This window comes from Linepithema humile, chromosome 5, assembly GCF_040581485.1.
Source record: "Linepithema humile isolate Giens D197 chromosome 5, Lhum_UNIL_v1.0, whole genome shotgun sequence".
NCBI classification, from domain to species: Eukaryota; Metazoa; Arthropoda; class Insecta; order Hymenoptera; family Formicidae; genus Linepithema; species Linepithema humile.
In genome coordinates, this window is record NC_090132.1 from 4,989,444 (window position 1) to 5,012,396 (window position 22,953).

General features: G+C 40.2%; 1 long non-coding RNA gene across 7 annotated transcripts in view; it reads right to left on the bottom strand.

The window, feature by feature from the left end:
* The window catches only part of LOC105670144 (uncharacterized), a 156,308-nt gene that overhangs the window by 127,320 nt on the left and 6,035 nt on the right, over positions 1-22,953 (bottom strand). For 6 of the 7 annotated variants that reach the window (XR_010890348.1, XR_010890349.1, XR_010890351.1 and 3 more), the window contains one exon: positions 19,432-19,571. This is a non-coding gene — a long non-coding RNA (uncharacterized lncRNA). Of the gene's footprint in view, positions 1-19,427; positions 19,572-22,953 lie in introns of all 7 variants that reach the window. The other variant, XR_010890347.1, reaches the window with a different exon arrangement.

Below are 22,953 nucleotides of genomic sequence, written 5' to 3' on the forward strand. Positions count from 1 at the left end.
ATCCCGCCGGAACTCTGATATTCTGCGCCGCGATGGACGGGAGGATGGTGACGGCGTGACGGCACGGAAAACAGTGGGCGCCGGGATACGGGCGTCGATGGCTGAGACGGGCAGAAGGAGACCGTGGGTGAAAAAGGGAGCAAACAACCGCGAGTTTCCTCGGCGTCCATTGGCTTCGCCTTAATTGCTTCTCTCGGTTATTAGTCTTCGGACGTGTATGTATAGTACATATTCGACCGTACGCACGTATCCGCGGTAACCGATAAGTGATTCGTATTAAGATCTCGCTGGGCGTGGTGATAAATTACACGGTGACTTACACGCATGCAACGCAACGGCGCGGCGCGGCGCACGGCAGCGCGCCAACGGCGCCGTGTATGCGCAGCCTTCGGCGAAAAACCGTCCGTACGTATATACCGAGAATATAAGTGGAGGCTCGCGAATAATTGGATAATCGATCCCGCCCGGTTTCCAGAAAGCGGCGCGAGAGAGAGAAAACGCCGGGATCGGCGCGCCGGCTACCGATAGCTCGGCGAGATTATTGACGAGCTTTTTGTTCAAGAAATGCAGGAAGGAAGAGAATGAATTGCAGTTGTAAGTTTTTTTTTTCAAACGCCTCGATAGAAGAAGAAAAAAGAGAGAGAAAGAGAGAGAGAGAGAAGATAATAGTTGTGCAAATAATTGAATGATCAAGTAATTTCCCAGTGATCTATTACCAATCGCAGATTGGAAAATCATTAACGGGCGAAGTCAAAAGAAGCACTCACTTTTATTGCATGAATAACATTCGTTGGATTGCTACTCCTCGGACATGACAAAGCGACTGTCGGCCGCAAAAAGTCGCTGCCATTATCGCGTTGCATCGCATTGTCGCAAGAACAAACACGGCGCCATGACTGCACAACGCATCATGACTCGCTCAATTCATTCTCTCTCTTTCTCTTTCAGCCGTTGGATGTTTAATTAGTTTGGGCGACGGGGAAGACAATAAAGAAGAATCAGGAGAAAGACAGAGAAAGAGAGAGAGAGAGAGAGAGAGAGAGAGAGAGAGAGAGAGAGAGAGAGAGAGATCGAAAAGACTTTTCAGTGTCGTGTACTGTCCACGTCGTAGAGCCGAGCTCATTAATAAATAAATTACCGATGACCGATCGTAAGATGGCGTCATTGCACCGAAGAAGCGGCACCATCAAGCTGACGCCAAGCGAGCGATGGCTCTCGTGTGGCAGGTGTACCGCGTCATAACTTGACGAGGCCTCGACCGGCAGGAGGTACCAGCTGATTACCAGAGGAAGACATAAGCGCGGCACTCGGCAGCGCCGTTCTCTCTCTCTCTCTCTTCGTTTCATCGTTCACCACCACCTAATGCGAGACTCGTACTTCACGCAGCATCGCCTGGCGCACCGCTGTTAAATGCCGGCTAATGCTAAATAACTTTTCGCAAATTTATATCGCTATCCAGCGGATTTGTGTTCTCGTCGTTCGACGTCCAGCTCTCGGCTCGCGCGATCGGAAAATACGGTTGACGGCATGTAATTGCACGCGCGTTAAAACTAACAGCACACCTCTTCTAAGAATGATAGAAACTGGGTTGATGGAAAAATGAAACATCTGGGTTAACATGTTAATAAAACTAATCCACTGTGAATTAATTTTATCTGCGATCGGTCGCGTTGAAAGAAGACTTTGTTTTGCGTTAATAATTAGATCGCATATTTTAATGAAGTAATTAAAAGATAAGCAGCAGTGCATAATTAATATTTATATTTTTAAATATAGGAAAAATAATGATTTTCTGTAAAACACTCACAAATTAATTTAACGTATCATTTCGCAATATTAAAATATTTATTAAATTTGTTATCTTTCAACAAAGCTTGCGATGCGCATATGAATACGATTCACTTTGCTCCAATGCAGCTACGCAAAACTACGCGCAAAGCAGAATAAAGCAATGCCTCGTACAGCAAATATAAAATTGTCACCGCATATGGAAGGCTTACTATCGGCGCAAAATATTTTATGCTGTATTTGCAGGTAATGCAAAACGACTAGTTCGAAAGGCGCGACACTGTCACGTCGCCTTGTAACTCGAAATCCAACGCGGTTGTACGCGTAACTTCTGAAATTAATGACGGATTTCCTGCTACAAACTGAGAATAACTATCGTAACAGCTCGTTGTTAAAGCGAGCGCCATTGGCACCCGGCGAGCAGCTCGTATCTCGAGAAATCGCGGCATACGTTTTACCGGCGCGATAACGCGCGAGAGATAGTCCTCCTTCTCTTGTACGTTTGCGGAAATGCCCGTTTCTTGTATCGGTGGTTTCGCGTTACAACGGGGAGATATGAGCGCCGCAGCGTTGCTCTCTTTTAACGAGGCACCACCCGAAGCGAGACTTACGCTTTACACAGTACATCCGAGGCGCGGGAACGATGTCCCTATCATTTATAGAGGCTCGGTATTCCGAAGCTGAGACACCGCGCGAGAATGCTAACCGAACCAGACGCAGGAGCTATAAGTCTTTATGCGATCGTCGCCACTAGTATCTGATCTTTAACTCCGCGATCTTTTCCAATTTAGAATCATATTTCTCTTTGACGTCATTAAGAAGTTGCTCTCTTTCCATTAGGAAGTTATTAAATAACAGAGTGCTTTCTAGACACACATTTGTCGAACCTTTAAGAGAGATTATTAAACGTCAGAGCAATAAGCCGTGCGTTCATTATTTCACCGCCGCGTAACACGCGAATGGAAAGCGACATCGATCGATCTCTCCGCTGGTTTCCAATTTAATCGCGTAATTTGCCGATCACTCAGCGCGCTTTTCGGTATGCTCGTAGATAGGTATCGGTGTCCGTTCGATTTCTAAACGCGCGCGGACCGTGAGATTTATGTTGCGCGTAAATGGTAATTCCCCGCGGAGATTAATTATTCGCGACGCATAAGACGCAAGGAGGCCTTCCGCGTGTGACTTACGCGCGCGACGCTCGCAATCGAACAATCCGGTCGTAGATTACAACCGCGACTGGCAGCGGGCGGTTGCTCAATTACCGGCCCGTCCGTTACTTTATTCGGCGCGATAGCATCAACCGATCGGCCGTGCGGCGGCGAGAGCTTAACGGCCGCGCGATGGAAAGCCGCGCGATAACCGGCGGTTTTCGTACCAAGGCGCGTAGGCGACGCGCTTCAGGGGCGGAGTAGGCGAAGGTGCAAGGAAGAGTTTTCAATTTGGAGCACCTGCCGGCAAATTGTGGCTCGAACACGCTTCGAGGCCGGCGCGCGAAGAAAGAGGAAGAGAGAGGGAGAGAGAGAGAAAGAAAGAGGAACGGCAAGGGAACGCGGTCGCGATGAAACGCGGCAGGTATACGGCTCATATACCACGGCGCTCTTTTATACCGAGCGCCAAATGATTTCGACCTTATCTCCTAAATTTTATTGTTATGTCCTCAAATTGCTCAGGGATGCACGCAACCGGTGAAATATAGAGGGTGTTTAGATTTGCTTATTACGTGACATTTCTCTTCGATGCTCTTTTCGCCGTGTACAGCGACAGGAATGTGCGAATGCGTATGTTCTTTATGAGACGATTTTCGCTGAAGATTCAGATCTCTGAGGCTTTAAAGTGTTTCATGTGTGTAGTTCAAATAAAGTTCTCGTCGCGAGGACTCGCGCCGTCTGCCGATCGTTTTGCACGTACGTAATTAAAAAGGATATATAAATCTGAGAGATTCATCGCGCGAACGCCTTTAAAATTGCGTTCAAAGGCCACCTGCCGTTTCGAAGAGAGAACGGCGCGCGAGAATATCGAAAATTGATTTGTAGACGAGACAGAGCGGACAAATGTTTATTACAGCTGTTGTCCAGCACGACAACCAACATGACGAATTAGACACTGAATTCGTTTAAAATAGCAAATATATGACAGGCAAAATTTTCTAATAGTATGAGACGTGCTATTCATCTGATCACTAAACTTTGTAAAAAATATTAAATCATCAATAATTATGAGAACTTTAAAATTTGCAAAACTTGGAAAATTTAATTAGTTCCAAATTTTTTCTCATAAATCTAAAGCTTAATTTTCTAAAGTTATTAATTTTTTGGAAACAAAAAGCTTAAAATCATACAAATATTTTGTGATGTGTGACCAAAAAAGAATGATACTGATGTGTATCTCATACGTTTCACATATCATTTATATACCTAAAAAATTTAGAATTAACAGTAAATAAAGCTGGAAAAACAACATATTTCGCTATTTTTATATAATTATTATCTAGAAAGCAAACTTTTCTATTTTCTCGTAGGTGCAACGCTCTTAGAGCGAACACTCATGAGTTATGTCTCACATATTTGCAGGAGATCGCAGTAGTTGATATGATGAGAATATCAAGGCAGCCGCGGCATGTGCCATCGCGCAAGGAACATCCACTACGCGTTTATGCTACGTCGAATCGGGATCGTGCAAACTGGATATTTAATTAACGCCTGTAAATCAGCGCGTTATGAAACCAGCTGCTCGTTGAGCCGTCCCATTGCGAATTAAGACGGTGTCACGCGACCGAGTTGAGCGTTCTTAATGAAAATTATACCTAGCGAGAAAGTTATTTCCGTGCTGGAAGGTTAAATAAATTCGATGAAAACGAACACGTCGCAACAATACGTCTGAGCGCAACACGTATGAGTGCTTCATTATAAATACGCCATTTTTAGGCCAAAAAGTCAGTGTTATCGATCGAAGATATAATTATACTGATAAAAAAAGCTATAAAAGTTTTTTTTTGTCATTCGAGTAAAGCGTTAAATAATCAATACATTCTTGCCAACATCTTAACTTTAGCAAACCCATGAGCTGAAATTTTAGTAAGTAGCAAACTAATAAAATAGAAATAGTTAAACATTATAGCTATAGCTTCTTTTGTCGGCTAGCTGTATTGTGTATCTAAAGGCGAGTTAAAATATCCGAGGTTAATAATATCGCGAATATTTGCGAAGCGCGCGCGCTATATCGCCGGCTTTATCCGTCGGTGGTAGAAAATGAAACCCGTCATAAAAGAGGCTTAACGGAATCAAGTGATTGTGCCGGCAATATATAAATCCTTTTATGTACACACGCGGCGCGACTGAAAAGCATGCGCGTTTAGCCTCCACGAGAGCTACGGGCACTCGGACATTAACGAGAATCGCTCGCGATCGCCGTCGGCTGGGAACGGTACGGGTAATTACATTGAGTGACGGTCGTACGCACGTTTCAATGAATTCCGCGCAGCAATAAACCCGGCGTTAATACGGGACTAACAGCTCGCTATTTTAATTAACGAGTTATCGCGCGACCTCGAAGGACCTATCTGTTCCCGATACGCGGACAAAATGTGAATCGCGCGCATAGACAACACTTTCCGTCGTTGCACCTGCAGGTCGTCTAAGATACCGTCGACTACACATGTAAGTGTGTACATACAATGTGTATTCGTGAAATCAATTAACGATATTTTTAGCTCTGCCAATTGCGATCCGTACTCGATTTGTCGAGTTGTCTTTAGGGAAAATTTATGAAGCAGTTGCAACACGTATAGTTCCATGTTTATGCTCTAATAAAATTGAATGAACAATTTCGTCGTGGTATGCTTCGACATCGTTCTGATACTTTATAGATGCTTATATAAAACTTGATTAATGCATTCCGAATACAAATCATTAATTACCTTTCTGTTCTTGTTAAAAATTCCATTGCAAACATATATTTCTTATTCTTAGCTTTTTTCAAGACTGGTCTAACCCCTTTAATATAATCGGTGTAACCCTACCAGCAGTATATTGCTAAGCTCATAAAGATTTTGAATACTGATTCGAAAAGTGCACTATATTTCTAGAAAATCTTTGCGAAACATCTCTATGCGGTCGGTTACTTCAAAAGCGTTGATCGGGAGAAACGAGATGCATTATGCCGAACGCAACATGTAGAAATACCGAATGCATTCCTGTCGCGGCATTAACCAGTCGCGCAACGGTGGATATTTCTATAAATTACTCGTATGTACGACAGTTTAAGCCCGGTTTCTCGGATATTGGCCGGAGGCTTATTCCTTCCTGGATCAACGCGAAAGCCCTCTTTCCTGAAAGGACTATGATAATTTAATTGTGTAACCGATAAACGTTACCGACCGACAGCGATTACGGCTGCAGCACGATGATAGCGTCTGGCATAATTGAGAAGGTGAACGTATATTCAGAGACCTAACTACGAGTCCAGGATAGTTTCGCGTTCAGTTCTGAAATACGGAAGCTGGTTCCCTATTTCTTACAATTTAGCTATCGGCCGAAATTACACGCAACGCTAAAATGTAATAAAAAAAATATAAGTTGAGAAAAAAATTTTAATATAGTGATTGAAATCCTTAGATAAATAAAATAACACAATTTATTATTTTAAAATAATATGTTTGATAAAACCGTAATTTCTCTATTAATTTTCATCGATTTGATAGCAACAAAATATTTTATTATTAGAAAATTATTGTATTAATTTATTTACTTGGACTTTTTTAGAATAAAATTTCATCAGCTCTAACTTATACGTCAAAGCTTAAAAACAAACTTGTGTGTAGCTCAACGTAGACAACGTCATATGCTATATTTCTTTTGTGGCTGCTGAGGGCCATGATTACCGCCTTAAAGGCGAGAAAGAAAAGCAGCAGAGGGTGACGCGGCATTGATAAAAAATCGAAGTTAAGCGGCTACATCCGTCTAAAGTGCGGCATGTGACGATCGGACCTTCACGCGAGGCATTTACGAGGACAATGCGGACGAAAATCCCGCGAGAGAAGGACGCCTCCTTGTAAACGCCAGCTGGTAGTCGTCGTCCCCCTCGTGATATACGCGCGTAAGGACACGCCGTCTTGGCACCCCCCTTTCTAACCGGGACTTTACGAGGGTGGCTAATCATGTACACGTCGTGTTTCCGTACAGTTAGCACAATGTAGCGACAATATCGACAACACGTTGTATATTGACCGCTTGACCAGCCGCCCACCGATCGTTTATCAAGCGAATAGCGACCGTGTCTAAACATGGCGCGAGGGTGGCCCTTGGCGCTTTTCATAGACGCATAACAAGACATAGGAGCCAACGATTTCTGCCAGATGCGCACAGCAAACAGTGAGTTTTGTTTAAATAAACTACGAGCGCGGAAATGTGACAACTAAAAGTGTCATTGAAATTTATATTATTATAAAAATATTCATAATTTTATATTGTCCTTTACATAAAGCGGTTGATAAGCGTGTTTAATTGATACGCAGAAATATATATGTATTATATAATATTAATATTATTTAAGATAAATGCACCGGTGAATTGCTGGTGAATAATATATCAATAAATTAATGTTTACTCTTCTAAGAAACACGTTAAAAATTCCATATTATATAAATATAAAAAAGCTGCAAATTTAAAAGAGCCGTTTTTATATCTTACTTCAATGATAAATAATATATTTTGATTTAATTATGAAACTTCTTATAGCGCTGACGGACTATGAAAAAGGTAACGATAATAATTGCAATTTATTGTATCATTTGGAAGGAATATCTCGCCGTGAATCTCTAGTGAGATCGACGATAACCGCCCATTTAGAGACGACAAGGCGCGATACGGCGGGACATAAATCACGAATGCAAAGTCAACTTGTCGCCCCTTCGAGAATAGCAGAGGCCTCCAAGAAGACTAACGCGAGCGCTGTTATTCGTTTTCGGATGACAGCGGGTCGGTCGTGCGGCGTTCGATACGATCGGGTCAAGATCGGCCAGGAGCCAAGCAGCGAAGAGCCGCTTGGCTGCCAAGAGGAGAGAACCGAGAGCGCAGCTGCAGCCGATCGGGGCCACCACTCTTTGCCGCTTACGTTGGCGCGTGCCATCCCCGTACCTATCATCTTTTTTCCTTTCCTTTCTCCTATAAGGTTCCAGGTAGAAGTCTCGGATACGTTACTAGGGTTCTTGCGTAACGTACATTCTCGATGTGTACCTGCCGCGAAAAATGGGGAGGGTAACGTGGTCGAAGCAACTGAAAACCTGCATGCAGCACAAGTACAATGCTACTTCACTAAATATTACATACTCATCGATGTAACTTTGATCAATTGTGTGCGTATAATGTGCGTGTGTGTATGATTCCTAATAAAATTGTACGAAACATTTGGTATTCTAAAAAAATTCAGTGCAATTAGATTCTATCCCCTCTATTTTTTTATTTTAATTTAGTAAAATATTATTTTTTAAATATTTTATACTTGACAAATGACTGTAGATAAAAAGCAAGATTCCACGTTCTTGTCAATGAACGGTATCATAATCAAATTACAGTTTTATCGCGCGAAATGTTATGTCTACCGGAAATAAATCCAACGGTTCTAACGTTTTTTTGTCGTTAAAAGACGCGTGCCAAAATTGAAAGTTTAGTCGCTCGAAGCAAGACAGGACCGTAAAAAAAGAAGAAGAACGGGGCTCAACGGAGGGGCAAACAGCTGAGTCGCATTGAATTGCGTCGCGTGTGTGCTCAAGGTGTTCACCAACGGCTCAGATTCGAATTCAACGTGCAAGAGGATCTTGTCCCGTGCCTTCCCTCCTTTCATAACGCTTCTTATTATGCTCCCTGCTAAGCCTGTCCAGGAGCCGGAATTTCGGTTAGACTATCTCCTACCGCCAACCCGGGGCGGGTGTCTTCCTGCGGGATGACTCGAAGATCCACGTGTTGCGCGCCTAATACACCGTGACTTTTGAACTAACGTACCGATTTGGATCGTTAACCCTAGCATTGTCAAAAAAGAGATAAGACTTCACATTTACATGCCGGTTTTTTATAACTTTTTAATATCATCTACGTAATTTGCATAGATTTCTTACTTAATGTTAATATTAAATTACAGAAATATATTTTCCAATAAATTTAAAGTCTCCGAAATTAATAGCTTTATGTTAATTTTGCAGTTCTGAACATTAATAATGATTAGCATTTATTAATTTTGACTTTTACCGTTTCATCGAAAAAATTTCTGCTCTGTGCGTCTTTCTGAATTTCTCTCTTTAATTAAATTCGCATACATTTTTTCTTCTGCTATACTTTTCAGATTATTTATATAACTTACGCGATTTTCAGAAATAATCCTTTCTAAATTGAGCATGAGCATTTTCATGCCGGACTTCAGATTTAATTAACAGGAATGCAGCTGTCCCAAATATTCGCGCGGATATAATCAGAAAGTCGTGTTCTGGCGGTTGCGGCACTTATACACAGTACAAGTTCGTGCCAATCAAATTTATAGCAGCGCGCGATCGCTCGCTACTAACGAGAATGAGGCATGCGGGATGGGAGAGAGAACGAGTAGGCGAGATAAAGCTTAGGTGTGTTCGAAATGCGCGCATGTAACTGGATAAGATAGCGGAGGACGCCTAGGAATTCGATTTAATTTTCACGAGGCGACGATCGGTTGCCGGGGGTACGCCTCTCGCAATATTGTCTCGTGAATATGGTAATCGGCGAAATGACACCGGAGATATTGGTCTGCGATCCGCTGTGCAACTAGTTTGAGTTACCGGTCGACCGGCGAACGGTTATCAATGATTGTCGCTAATGTTAGCTATCATTCCGTCGCCCCGTCCCTCCCCGCCGGATACGTTTCGCTAGTTACGCGTCACGGACCGTCCACAAGCGCTCTGATTAATTGCCTGAAAAGCAACATCGTACAAGGTATCGATCCACGCCATGCCGCGCGCGTGAGACGAGCCGCATTTAAAACTGGATCTCTCGATCTCTCGCGAGCGCGTCCGAGATGCAGATAGTCATCGGTAATTATCGTTGAACCTTCGATAACCTGCGGATAAGCGGAAACGCCGATAAGGAAACGTCGAGACGTTATTCGAAAATAATTTCGAATAACGGATCGTAAGCGGTTTACATGTCGCGGATTCAGTGCGCGTCAGTTCACCGCGAGAAGGTTTATCTCCGGTTTTATATTTCGTCCGATTGTACCGGCCGTAATAAAACGTTTGAGAACCGTGCTCGTTACTAATCGCAATAACTCGCGTCTCAGATGCCCCCGATAATGCAACGGTAAACAGGCACTCCGGCATATGTGGAAGCGATAATAAAATAGTAATAGGCGCGTTTTCCATTATTGCGCCAAGCTCCGGGCGGATCTGGAAGACCGCTTTCTGTTCAGGGAGAGATTCATTATTATGCGCGGGCAGAGCAACCTGCGTCAATGCTCGCGTTTCAAGGAACAAACTGATCTCATCCTTTTCACCCTCGGCTCGTATCCTTTGTGCTTCGCCAGCCCGTTTCGCGAGGTAAATCCATTCGCGGGCCGAAAATCGATCGCGCAGGTACGCGGCAGATGCGGCCTGAACCCTCGAGAACGCCGAGAAATGAAAGGGAACGTCTTAATTCTACGCGCTCTGAAATCAAGCTCTTAGCATATTTATTCAACGCATACGTCGTCACGCAAATATATTTGTCATGAAAATTGAATACATTTCCGCGTGGCGCGCAGGTGGCTATGAAGGTGCTTTCCGGTTGTCCAACACGAGTGATGCTACCGGATTTCCTTCCGGCAATAATTTGAATCTCTTTAGAAACAGTTTCTCATATTGTGAATACAGAAAGAAATTAATGTTTTATGTATGAAAATAATCCAAATTAAATATAAAATTGTAGAAATATGTACTGATAAAAAATATTTTATTACGTAATTTTTAATTTTTTGTTTTTAAATATAGATCAAGTTATCTCCAAATTTTATCTTAATTGAAAAGGTTTTTACGCAAAAATTAAAAGTAAAATAAATAATATAATCGCACACAATCAGAAACTTTTCTAAATATCTATTAAACTTTGAGTTAAAAATTTGCAAGCTTCTTAAGTTAAATCTTTGACAAATGTTAAATTTCTGATTATAAAGTTAACTCTATCACATCAAGCCAGTCGATTTTTTTCAAGGCTGTACAGCATGTGATCGACTCTCATCACTTTTATAAAAGCCTATACCGTATTTTAGCCCGACACATCGAAAAATTATCGTCTGCGCGCGATGTCGCGGCGTTAAAACCTACGCGGCGGTGATACTCCGTTTATAACCGTCCAATCAGATCGGGATATTATCTCGGCAATATACAGCGTCGTGGCCGCCGATTGGAGCGAGCCCACGCAACGTCGTCTCATATGCATATCTGCGCGTTAATAGTTAATGGTCCGCCTCGCCTTTACGTCGTGCTTCCCCACCCTCTTCAATTGCTCCCCTCTCCGCAAACACGGGTACGCGACGCCGATCGAGATCGATATAATCGAATCCACGCGCTATCAGGGGACCACCAAGTTGCCGTCATTAACTTCATTACGCGTGGCCTCGCTGCGGTTCCGCATCGCACAGATAATGCATGAAGGCGCTCAACTCCTTTAATTGTTATTTATCAAACATCCGTGTTCGCAATTTCACATCCCACTTTTAGTTTGTTGACCTGCGCTTAAAATGCGTCCGGAAAGCTATTGGAAATGCCTTCCTTATTCCTTATTCCAACAAAAAGCGAAATAATCTTATCTTTACTATCATAGCTATGTTGCTACAAATACAACATGAAAGTGGTCCGTGCCGTTGTAAATTAACGTTATTGCAAGCTATAATTACTATAGTTCTAATTAGCAAATTGTGATAAGCTATAAAGAATTATATAGCTCTACAGAGTAGTTTTAATAAACTGCAGTATCAAACCACGTTTACTCAAACTGCAGTATCAAATCAAGTTTACTCAACTTTAAAAATATTCATTAGATGAATACCACAATAAATTGTCACATTTAAAAAAAACTGAAAAAAAGACAAAAAAGAAATGTACTTCTTAAATTCATGATACACGATGACAACTATGGCAAAAGCGGCGGTATAAGTTCTAACTTCGCAGCCGAAATTCTGATTCAAAGGGCTAATCCGACTTCCAAGCTGCTCGCTCAATCAACGCTTAAGCTACCTTAACCCTGTTGAGAGCTCAATCCAGAAATACTGGCAACGATGGTAAGTCAGACAAAGCAAACGCATTAAGAGCGGAAGGAGCGCACATGATATATGATATCGGCGTAAGTTTGAGTTCATTCATCTGTAAGCGTTTATCTGTGTGCGAGGCTTTCACTAAAATCAATCGACTCTACTTCACAATAAGAATAAGAATATTATTTTTTTGTTTTAATTATAAAAATTAATATTCAAATACTGTTTTGCAAAAAATAAAAAAATTAATATCTGTCTACTAGTGGCATCTGTTATTTCTGTGTTTGGAGAAACTAAAAACTATCATTGCTTATTATCTATTAAATAAAATACTTAATTGCCGTAAATATCTTATTAATTAACGTTTGCATGTGCATTGAGAAGCCAAAAGCTCGAGTTCTCGTTTCGGTTGATCTCGCGTGTAATTCGCGGCCTAAATTTAACCCGATTCTCGACTTAGTAAAATATTCGCGAACACAATCGCTCGTCTCGGTGACATCGCTCAACGTCCGGTGTTACAAGGCCTGATGGCTAGAACGTGTTCGTTGTCACGAAAGAAGCCAGATAGTGCATGGATGATTACATAAGAATCCTACATGGAATCCTGCCCAGGTCAAGTCAAATGTATGACTAACAGAAATTGAAATACTTTGCATGACAAACAAATCAAATATTGATGATTTTTGTAAATATCAATAGTATTGTAGTACTAGTGTTTGAATAAAAATTTGATGGAAGTATTTGATCTTTTTAGAATAATTTAGATATTTAGCAAAATATTGATATAAAAAGATCCCTTACGCATTAAGAATAACAAACATCATCACTCCTAAATATAAAAAATTCAACTGAAATAAATACTGATAATTTTGAATGTCAATAGTGACTCCTAAAAAAGAATTTTTTTACGTCGAAAGTGTTAAAGCACATTGCTGTGTAAATTGATTCTTGTATAAAAAGTTCTTCTTCAAACATCGCCAATATCATAAAAATCGTAGTCAACATATATGTTTACTACGGATAAGGTTATTAACTTGTCTGCAGATAATGAAGTAGGTGGAAACCTGGGTTGTTCGAAGAGTAAAGATCGTGGAAGATACCCGTCGCTGCATGACGTCGTCTATATAAATTTTTTATTGCTTTACATCATAGAACCGTCATTTTTACCAAAGTCCATAATATTGGAACGAATATAAAAATAATTGAAGAAATATTTACGTGGAAGCTAATTAAGAGTTTTCTAAACAAAAGAGAGCGCATAAAGAAGAGTAATATAATATAAACAACTATAAATCCAATTAAAAAGTTACTAAACATTAAAAATTAATACTGTATTAAAATTATTATTATTATTAAATTCTAGTCAATAATAAAAATTTTTCAACTTTTTATTTTATAACTTTGGAATATTTCGAAATGCAGTTTGCATATTTCTAATTTCATATATCTGCATTACTGCTGTGTAGAAAGGGCGACAAAAGTAATTAACTTTTTTGAGAGAAAGCACAATCTAGCGCGTCGCGTGAGGGTAGATTAAATTTATTAGAAATATCTTTAGCGCATACTGCAGCCGTTCTGCGTATAATTCGTAAGGGATATTCTTATTATTTCGGGAGCAATTATAATCTCCGATGCACCGTGCCGTCGAGGCTATATTAATTCGCGCCGACGCTGTCTGAGAATGTCCTACGTATTAGCGAAGGCCACTGGACTCGCGTTAGGCACAAATTTTAACTAATTTAAAAGATATTTGCGTGGGAGCGTCTAAGCGGAAATTCAAAAGTTTATTCAAAACTTTGTAATTTTGAATCAAAATTATTCCCCTTTGTAACATAGATTAATAAGTCCTACAAATACAAAAATCTTATATAAGTTTTTTATCAAGATTTTGATAAATAATCATCAATTATCGATACGTTCAAGTCAAGCTTTCTTAAAAAAATTTACAAGATTAAAGTAGAGCAATATAAAAAAAATATCCTAATATAAACTTTATAAAAGTTTTTATAGAAAAAGTATTTATACACAGATAATTATAGACATTATAAACTAAATTCCAAACGAAATTAAATCGATAAACAGAGATTATATCAAAAACATGTATGATTTAGATCCTCGTTAAGACAAATTTAACAAACGATAGACCCTTTTTTATAGTCCGTCTATATAACAATCCCGTCCATCGAGCGATCGGTATTTTACGAGGATGCCCACCCCCGATCAGGAGCAATAAAACGCTGGCATACCATTTCTACGCACTAATAAGCCGCTCGTGATAATGTCATGACACGGCGTTTTTCACATGAGACCATAACGAACTATGGTGTAAGAAGCCGTCCGACCGCGTAATGAAATATCAGAATAGATATAATAAAAACAAACTTATACTCGCACTATTAATACTAATAGTAATAATAAAATGCAGGAAATCAAACGATACGTAAAAAGAAAGCCTCTTAATTGCTATGCAAAATAAAAATACGTGTAACGGAAAGTCGGAATTTTTTGAATACATTGCATCAGTCACAATATAGTATACCATCGAAAGGCATTAATGGCTATTTTCTGTTACAAAATCTTCCAGAGCTACTTTTATACCTCTTGATTTATACCATCTTGTCAATTTCATTTTAAAATCTAATCTAACATTGGCAGTTATTACAATCCTTAGCACGAGTCAATCGAGTTTCACGACTAGCAACGCGTGCATAGCTTTAGGGCGTTTTCTATCAGATCGAAAGGTACATCTATTCGCGCGAGTCGGGATAACGCGAACAGGATCTGAAACGCGTCCTGTGTGTGTCGCCAAGACATTATCGTCCGTCCTTCGTACACTCGCGACTTCGATACAGGAACGGATTAACTTGTCGGAAAAACCAAAGGATTTGAACGTTGTGAGAATATGATATTAAACTGTAATGTAAAATCAGTTTGTAGAAATTAAAATTTAAAATACTTTATAATTAAAAATATAAAACTTTAATACAAATAAATAAATTTCTTTAGTAAATATTGTAAAACATAAATCTTTAATGGAGTTGTATAATATAAAATTTATTCGCACCTATACTTTATATGTAAATTTATTTAGACATCTTTCTTTTTTGATGAATTAATATTTATGATTTATGTAGCTTGCAATTTATAGAATAGTAATAATTTAATTAAAATTTAATCAGTTTACAAATCTTCAGTGCTCTTCATCTTTTATCAAAGATAAAATATTGTTATCTCACAGTTTCTTTTTTCATATAAAACATATCTAAACAAGAGACATGAAAATTTTCTACAATGAAAATTAATCCGCTCCTGATACAGCCTACATAGCTCGCCTCAATTGAATGACCATTCGCTTTAATAGTGGAAGCGATAGATTTAAGTTGTGACATTTTCCTTTTTTGCTTAGTCGCGGTACGCCCTTACCTCGTTAGAAGTTTTCATACGCGAAGGAAAACCCGATCGCGGCGTGTAATGATTATATAGACGTGCGTCGGTGTTGCGGATGTTCACGCAATCGTTAGTGTCGATGGTGGTTTAGGACATCTTTCGACGAGACTTCGATGAGTTTCGTCGAGATCGACTAACGCAGATTAGCTCGAATCGTAATGCCACCAGTTTGCACGATCGCTTCCGCTTAGCAATTGTGTAATCTAATTAAACTCATTCTAACATAAGCTCTGCCATTTATATAAACGTTATTTAGTTTTTTTTTTCTAATTAGACATAGCGATATGTTGGAAGAAAATACATTTATAGCATGAGCATAGAATAAACTCGTACATGCTCTTTGATAAAATTAGCATTGCGAGAATGAAACTTATTTATATAACAAGTGCTTATATAAACACAGAATAATAAAAATTCACACAAATTTGACTGCTTTGTATTATTATTTTTCTCCTATAATTAAAATTATTCTGTTGCATGTCTTCTAAAAAGTATAATGCATTTCACACGATAAAAAAAGGACGGAAAAATGAATTTTTATCAAATATAGATAACTGCGACACATAAAAAAATTGTAGCGTGCATGTTTTAAATATTTTGTTCATATCTAACATGTAATATGTATTTAAAATTCCATAATATTAACGTAATATTATTCCATCATTCATATTGTTTCCGTCGTTAAACAACATGCAAAGGTATACATAAAACCTGCAAGCACGCAAACGACCAGCGAATACATTGGACCGTTTTTCAGACCGTGAAGAAGACGAGCCCAAGATGCAGGCTCGTTTGCAGCATCGTTGATCGAACTCCCTGATCCCCGGCTTAAACTAAAACCGGCGGACGACTAAATATGCGCGCCACTACTATGCAAATTTATCGAGGTATGCGTAGCGTGTGCGGTTTCATTAACGTCCCCGCGCCGGTAAATTGTACGCGCGACGCGAGAGCGTCTGAATATTTATACAGACTTTAACTCGAGCGCGTAGACTGACCCGTTGAAAGCTGTTGTTATAATAATTCAAATTCGAAATTCGAGCTGGTGTAATGCAGGAGCAGCTGCCCGGTTACAGAAGGGGTTTCGTAAAAATTATAGCCAGGTAGCTGTTTCGTAATAACGTAAGGTATGTTATCGCAAGAGTAACGCCACGCTCTTCCTGAACGATTCTCGGATATCGGGAGAGGATCGAAGAAGTTAGTCGCACGGAACCGTATGAGATCATCATGTATCAAGTATGCAATAACGAGAGCTAAATTACGAGATAGCGTATCGTTACCATTCATTTAACATGTTATTTAGATACTTAATAGAATTATCTTTGTGACTGTACGAGGACTTGCGAAGAAATAAATTTTGTCATGCTTTCAAATAAATTCTAAGATTAAATGTAATCATTTATCTAACATGTAAAGAAAATAAAAATAGCTAATAAAATACTGATTCTTAAATAATTCTCACAAATCAATTGTAATATTCGCGAATATAAATTTCAATTATAAACATCTAAATTTCTATAATAATTATTACGAACAGTTCATGTTCCAATATTTTGTTAATAAAAAATGATTTCTAAAAGAATTCAAAAATTGATGAATGAAAGAAGTGGCAATAATTTGCGTTTCTTGGCGTTAGTTAGTGTCTTCTAAAAGATATGTTGAAAATGCGACGCACGTTTTTCAAGGACTTTTCGGCAAGAAAGTGCTACTAGAGCCAGCAATCGGGCATGAGGCGGAGAGCGATGTAAGATCTCCATGTACCTACTACCTACTACGGACGGCAGATATTAGTAGGAGGCGCGCGCAGAGTAGTAAGCGAGCGAGGGCCGATATTAATCTACATCCAGCACCGCGGCGAGGGACGGCCGGGCATTCATCATCTTTATTTTAACCACACGACGCGGGCCGGGCGGTATATCTGACTGCGATCTGCACTAATAACATTCGCGTTATGAATGGCGCGCGCGATCCCTGAAACACCGCGAGCATTAATTCGCTGGGCGAAGGAAGGCGCGTCGAAAATTGCAAGCGGCGACGATGAGGGCGGAGACGCTCAGCAGGGAGAAGAGTAACTCCCGACGGGCACAACCGCGAGGAACTTTGATTGGAATTCGCGCAAATTCGCTTTTCGATTCTAAAGCAACGCGAGCGAATGATAATCCAATGGATTTTTCATCAGCGTGATGAAAAATAAATTAATAAAAGATGGTATAAAACTTTAAATGTGGTTAAAAATTAATCTAACATTATTAATCTAACGATGAATAATGTATAAAATACTAATATAGAAACTTCTCGTCTCCTAATCTCGATAAAACTGTGCGTGTATGTTAAATTAATTTTTTAGAACTAAATACAAGTTTGAAATTATAAAAAGATAATACATGTCAAGTTGAGAGGAAATTTTTAAGTATCCACTTAAAAACTAGTGAGCAATGAATTGGGAACCGCGGAAACTCAAAAAGCACAATCTCGAGATTTCACCGGATCGTTCGCGAATAGCCACTAATTCTCTCCTCATTAATCTGCCGTTATCCAGCAGATAGATCGGCGTCGATAGAAATTTCCGCGAGCGAACGCGCCGTCTTTGGAACAGCGTGGCGGCGGGCCGAGCCCGTCGATCCGTTAAAATTAGACGCGGATGCGTGTATTAACGTAACTGCGCCGGGGTTAATAGTTCGGAAATGTAAATTGGCGGCAAGGATCGTACTTATCAGCGTTTCGCTAACGGATTATCGATTGTCTTTATCAACGGGAGTGGTCGGCGACCCCAGATCTTTCTCGCGTGTTCCGCGAACGGGCGAGATGCCGGCCGGTCGGCCGATCGACGTCGATCGCTGTAAAATATCGTTCTGCTATGCGGACGGTGTTAATGAAGGGAATAATCAAGTTGCGTTCCAAGCGGGAAAGCACACGCCGGTGGACACAGTGAGGCATAGACGAAGAGGAAGAGGACGCGGGAGAGAGAAGCGGATAAAGTGCAAGAGAGAGAATGGATACGTTGAACAAGAGCGCGGCTAAATTAGTCCGGAGAAAATCGCGCGATCTATTCTGCCCCGCGGGGCTTTCTTTCCTCACACCAGCGTGTCCCGAAATAATTGGCAAAAGAAAACCCTGGACTGCCTACCATTCCCGACGGACAATGTGAATTATTCGAGTTGGCGGCGTAGAGAGAGCAACCGCGAACGTCGTCGACCGCGCGCTAACTCCCTTCCTTCACTATGTACGTATGTACGCCGTGCATCACGAAGGCAACGAACGACTGCTATTGAGTGGAGAAGTCCAGGGCAGTCGCGCTGCCACATATCCTATTGAAATGAAAAGAGAAGTCGCGAGACTCGTCGTTGCGAGGGAGCACTCGACTCTTTCCGCTCGCGCGCACAGTCATCGAACTAATTGAACCTGAATCCTAAAATGCGATGCCGCGTCACCGTTCATACAAAGGTAAAAATGTAGTCCAGGAATGCATATTTATAAAACGGAACAAAAATGTGAAAAGAAAAAAAAAACATTGTAAAAGCTTGAATCGTTAAGAAGCAAAATAGAGGGGAAAAAATATATTAACAACCAAATTTATCATACATAAATCTTATTTGCTTTGGTGGCGCACGAAACGCTCTGTGTATTTACGACGCGATGCTCTAATTAAACGCTCGCCACATAAAACAATGCAAGTGCTACAGAGATGGAATCTCCCGTTGGGAATGAAAAAGGAAGGAAGTTAAAGACTTCGCCGCGCGGTCGCATCCGAAAAGAAGGCCAGCCATCCAGCCAGCCGGTCGGCTTTTGTTCTTACAAGAAGAGAGGGTCAGATCTGCTCGCGGGTTTGCGTGCTTGCGGTAAATGAAGGGAGCGAAGCGCCGCCGATGGGGAAGGAAAAAGGATGAGGCGCGACGAGAGAAGAAAGAGGTGGAAGAGATAAAAGAGATCAGAAGGCGGTAACGTACTTACCAACCGCGCGAAAGCTCGATGTGTCCTCCTTTTGTGACAAGTCGACGCGCATTGTAAGAATTCCCTCTTCTTTTCCACCCTCCATTTACAACTGATGTGTGTTACAAGATTACTTGATGCTGGGCATTCTGGCAACAATGCTGTAAGATTAAGAAAAATAATGATAATTGTCGAAAACTTGAGATATTAACACATAATAAATAACATAAAATAGTGATAGTATGAGTCAAGTAAAATGTATTTCGTATTTTAGAGGAATATTTTAATTAAATTATAATATAAAAATTATATATATTAATATTTTTCATAAATATCAGTGATAAGATGGCATTCAAGATTATTAATAATTATTAGTTAATTTTGAAATGGCGATCATATATATTTTATTGTATATTTATCTTCTCGCGGATAAATTAAAATAGGAAAGAAGAATGCAGATTTGTAATCCTCGTGTACAGCTCAACAAAATAGAAAAGACAATACAGTTTGGACATTGGAACACTTTTGCATGGGAAGATGATACCTAGATCGAAATAGATCGCCGACCTACGTAGTCACCCTAGTCAGTTAATCACCTTGTTTTCGACGCAATTATCCCGAGTGGATGGAAGATCGGCAAACGCGATTCGCACGGAGGCGTGTGTACGACTTCTGTTCTCTACTAATTCTATAACTGAAATCTTGTCGTGCAAATGAAATAATGTTCGATTGAGAACGAGACTGTTGTTAATGCGATCATCAATCTCTTCATAAATTGATCGACGCAGGTGCAGAAAAATTAAAGAACACCAATACAAATTTCTCAAGTATTCTCGCGTAGATCTACTTTGGCAAGACGTAAAATGCAAATATATCTGCATATATTTGAACGATTGTAGTTTTATTATTACAGTTACTTTTTTAACTTTTCCTCTTGTAAATGATCGTTAATGAGCGAAGGATATTTACGTAATAAATATTCATTTCAATCGTCATGCATTGCATTTTTTCCCGAAAGAACTGGTCGTCATAAAATACGTTACGAAAGCTCGTGCCGCGAGATTTATTATCTTGCCGTTGAAAGCAAACGATAAGTATTCTTTTGTCAGCACGATCCAGCATGTCATACGACATTAAGCGAAATACTTGGCTTTTAGCTTACTCATTTTGCGATGTGACATTGCGTTTCGAAACGAAAGCGCTGGCGCGAAATCGCGCAATTGTTTTGTCTCCAGATTGTCCTTCCTCGATGACTACTGCGCATTTCACTGTCTTTCCTTCGTTTTTCTTTTGCATCCTCGAATCCCCTCTCGTTTGATATTCTTCTCTGAAAGAGAAGACTAAGGCGCTCTTGGGCAATTTCGTCTTCTCTTGCTCCATTTGTTAATTCGACGATGGCTTCGCACAATGAACGAGGAGCGTCTCTCGGAGGCCCGATTCTACCAACGGACAGTATTATGACTACACAGTTAATTAATGTCTCGGATTATGCTGCGCTGAAGCACTTCTTCTTCCAGTCGTTCCTTCTGATTTAACCACAAATTATAATCCTCCCGCGCTTTTGTACGAGAGACAAATCCGTCGGCCACTTCATTTCTTATTGCGTATTCTCAATATGTCTTTACAGTAATAAAGGTATTACAGCATAATTCCACTTATTAAAGCAGAAAGAGAAGCGCGACGCGGATGGCTCTTCTCACTAATCCAGTTACACAAAATATTAATACTATAAATTGTAGAAACTATGCGATATTGTAGAACTGTGTCGGGAACGATTGTTAAAGCGAGAAACCAACAGTAATACATGGAACATTAATTTACGTGATTTTATCGCTAACATTTGTCTTTATATTACTATTGTGAAACCAAATTATTATGGAACAAAAAGTTAGAAAATAATTAATAAAAATACAGTTTTAATACTGAAAAATAAATATCAGTTATATTAAAAAAATCGCTTTTTCTAATATTTTATAAGTATTAAAATAGAAAAAAATGTTATACACAAAAATAAATAAGGATATCAAATAATTGATAGTATTAATCGACTACTTCAGTAACTACTTTTACAATTCTGACACATTATACAAATTATCTATTATAAATAGATATATATTTTCGTAATTTCGGAGAAAATCTTGAAATCCTCTGTTCATGTTCTAATTGATAATTTTGCGTTCCAGTCAATAATCGAGAATTACTGTGATGTCACAATAATAAAGATCTGTTGCTCTAGCAACAATTTCAGTCGTCTTTGAAGCTAATGTCCATGTAAATCATAACAGGTCGCAAAGCTACGCTCACAAAGCTCGCTTTACTCAACGTGCGAGTGTAAAACAGATATTGCCAGCGTGGTCGGCGTAAATTGTGTTTCTCAGACGCCACCGACTTCGGGCACAAAGGCAGCCCACGGTAAAACGTACATTAATCAAATCCAGACGCAAGTGTACATCCAGCACAAAGGACTAATTGAGATTTCTGACCGTTACGGTGCAAAGTGACCTTGCGCCTGTTGTTTAGTGCTGATTTACGATTATTTTCAATAAGCCTCTGCTTGTGAAAATCAAAAGTATTGTCCTATTTTCAAACAATTCTTGCAGAAATCATTTAATACCTAAAAATTTCCCTGTGCTAAGCAAGATTAGTGTTTCTAGCACTAGTAGGTATTCTTAAATTCTAATATAAAACTAACAAAAATAATTTTTCCTATATTCTGTAACTTTCGTATAGTTTTTTAAATCTTAAAAAAATATAATTGTTTCATTCAAGCATATCGAGGGTATTAAAATGTAAAGATTAAAAATTTTTTTAATCTTTACATTTTAATAACAGAACGTTGCAGTATCATCAAGTGTGAAGACTCCCCCACGAGATATGTCCGCTCTTTCCCTCGATACTCACGATTTCCCATGATCGATCTCATCTCGACATTCGCACTTCATTTGCGCGAAATAAGACCGACCGACACCCTTCCTCGCGTACGTATGTCGTCTGCAACACGTCCGACACGCATCAGGGCGATGCTGCGTGCGTAGACGGGCTGCTGCTGTCGGTATCGCACGCCCAATGCGACGCAGCCCGAGCGTGCATAATGCGTTAGTGCTAAATTTACGTTCTGGCGACGCGAATCTAGACGTACGTGGGAGGAGTCCGCTTCTTGCTGTCTCCTTCTCCCTGTCACACCGCCTCTCTTTCTCGCGCCGTGTTTCCCTCTTCGCGGCCTACCATTATCACTGCGTCTTGCTCCTCTCTCCGACTTTTCTCCTCTCGCGTATGCGAGACTCCTTCCCTCTCTCCCTACCTTCCTCTCTTCGTCCCACTCCCCGGTCCTCTTGCGCAAGCTGCCGGTGTTGCCACTTGACTGGCGATTTGTTACTCGCAACCATACGCGATGAATAATTGCGACGTCACGCCGCCAAGGCGTAAGACGCGGTTTCCTTCACGTCGGCGACGGAATCGTTTCCTACACGGGGGCGAAGACGACGGCGACGGCGACGGCGACAGCGACGGCGACAACGACGACGACGACGACGACGACGACGA